Raw genomic sequence first — 2464 nt, forward strand, 5'->3', positions numbered from 1 at the left:
TGGCTTTTAAAGTAGTTTTATTAACAAAAATTTCGCGGGAAAAAGAACAGAGTTTGAATTCTCAGTTTTCAAACTTACTTTGTCTGTTTTCACACTACAGATATTTCAAATCGATCTCCTTTCATTATCTCATCAGCTATGAATGAAAAAAGAAGACAGCAAATCATCTGATTTTGCTAACTGAGAGACTTGGCTTGTATTATCTTTTCAACATGGCTAATACAACATTTCATAAAGTTTCGGGTTTCTTTAACCAACAGAAATTTTAACTTTTGTAGCTAGGATGTATACATTTTTAATTCTTCTCTTGATCCATTTCATCAATATGAGCATTTCCTTCCACCCGTACAAATTGTAACCCATCCATGCCTTTTCTCTTCCTGTGGCATTCTAGTCCTTTCATAAATCCTTCATTCTGGATCTATCCAATCCATTGGAAGCCTTCCTGTAGTGCTTCTGACATTTCATTGGTACAAATGCAGCGCTCGAACTGTCCATCTGTTATTCCACTTTCACTACATGACCAGTTTGCATCCTCTTCGAATCATACACTTTCTTGATGATGTCTTTATACATTTCATAAAGTTTCCATCTCTCTATGATCTCAAGGTATATTTCTTCTTCTCAACACACCATCACAATTCCATACTCCAGACAGTAAGAAACAGAGTCCTAGAAGGTGTAGATGCTACAGAGATAGGAAAATGTTATCGCTTTGGTTTTAGGAAAAAGTAAATTTCAACCCCTGGATAAAACTTTAAAAGTATTCTTGATTTTGTATTTGTACATATATTAACAGTTATTCACTAAGATTATATAGGCTTTAAATGTTGGTGATTTTCCCTTTTTGCTCTTCAAATGAGTTCTGTGTTGTAACTGGCTGTATTGTTTTCTATCACAGATTAAAGTGTTAACTTTCGTGTGTGATAAAATTTCGTGCCTTGGTATCGTCACTGTGTGTTCTGCTCATTGGGCTCTTGGCACACCGCCCCCAGCCCCTTAGTTGCGCCGCCGCCGCCGCCGCTGCGGTAACATTAAGAAAACAACTAAAAATACAGCACTTTTTTCTTTTTTTCTCCAAAAAAACAGTGTCACCAAAATAAAACTTGCGTGCCTTTGAAGGAAACCTTTCTCCTTCATAAATTCAAGAAGCGTTTTTGTTTTAGGGGCTTAATACGTCTAAGTTTCAATTGCAATCGGTTTTCGAAAAATCAGAAACCAATCCAAATGAATGTAGTAAGTCCAATTGTGTGGCTACGTGGTTCGAGTACCTCCCAGAGCCCCTCTGCCTAGGAACTAATCATTTCAAGTCACCAGTCAAGGTTACGTTCCTTCGCAGCGCACACCAGCTAATAACTCCCTTTGTTTTTTGTTGTGTTTTGTTTAGCACGTTAAGGTTTAAATAGTGCTTTTCTCATATCACCTCTGTGAGGTAGGTAGTGCAGCTCCTACTATCACTGTTTTTTGGACGAGGAAACTAAATCCCTGCAAGGTAAGTGGTCTTGGTAACGCAGCTAGTAAAGATCAGAGGTGGAATTTGGACCCAGCTCTCCAGACGTTAAATACAGCCCTCTCTAATAATGGATCCCTTTTCCTCTTACTTTCCCCCAAGTTTGACAAAAATGGATTAATTGCCTAGGTTTGGTTTATAGACGCCACGGTTCTGCCGAACTGCAAGCCTACCCTCAGGCACAATCGCCTAGAAAGCACCTACCCTAGCCTTAGCCGCACTAACGAACCTTTTGTGCTGCCTCTTTCCTACTCTGGCCTCCAGTCCCATCCTACCCCACTTCACTAGCATTTCTTAAGCCACCAGACAAAGGCCTGTGCTGTGCTGGGCGGGGAGTCTTCAAACCTCCAGAAAAGTATAGGAGCCTGCCGCGTGGGCCAAATTCCATCGAGATGTTAGGGCCTTAAGGAGTTAAGGACCCGCTCAGGAGCAGAGCTAGGGAAGAACCACTAGGAGCCCGGAAAGAAGGCCCAGCTGGCGTTCCCACCCCACTTGGGTGGGCGGGCAGCCCGCTCAGCTAGGTCCGCCCCGCCCCGCCCCCTTTGCCCCGCCCCGCCAGAGGCCCCACCGGCCCAGGCCAGGGACCAACTTTAACATTATCCCCGCCGAAGGGCACCAGCTGCCTAGGGATCGTGATGGCCCTCCTGGCACCGAAGTTCAAAGGCTGGCTCCCAGGAGCGGGCGAACAAGAAGGGCACCCACTCCTTGAGCCCAACGAAGGAGCCCCCATCGCTAGGCTGCCTTCCCTAGGACCGGGCGGGGAGGATGGGGGGAAACGACGACCAATCTCATGTTTCCTGTTCCCTCTGACTCCAGGACTGGAGCTGAATGGTTAACCACGCCCAGCGGGGGTGAGGGTGGGGGTGGGTGTGGGAGTGGGGGGGGGAGGGGAAGGGCAGGGCGGAAGTGGGGAGGCTGGGGGGAAGGGGACCAGAGGGCGGGGCCTAGCCCAGA

At 46.2% G+C, this 2464-nt stretch overlaps 1 long non-coding RNA gene across 1 annotated transcript; it reads right to left on the bottom strand.

Moving 5' to 3' along the window:
* Positions 1-1994, bottom strand: LOC138145739 (uncharacterized). Its single transcript, XR_011164300.1, has 2 exons — positions 1856-1994; positions 1-688 (listed from the first exon to the last, which is right to left on the bottom strand). It is a non-coding gene; the product is annotated as an uncharacterized lncRNA (long non-coding RNA).
* Positions 1995-2464: the final 470 nt, after the last annotated feature.

This window comes from Petaurus breviceps, unplaced genomic scaffold (genome assembly GCF_028583685.1).
Source record: "Petaurus breviceps papuanus isolate PSGF00001 unplaced genomic scaffold, PetGlider_PUasm1.0 90747, whole genome shotgun sequence".
Lineage (NCBI taxonomy): Eukaryota > Metazoa > Chordata > Mammalia > Diprotodontia > Petauridae > Petaurus > Petaurus breviceps.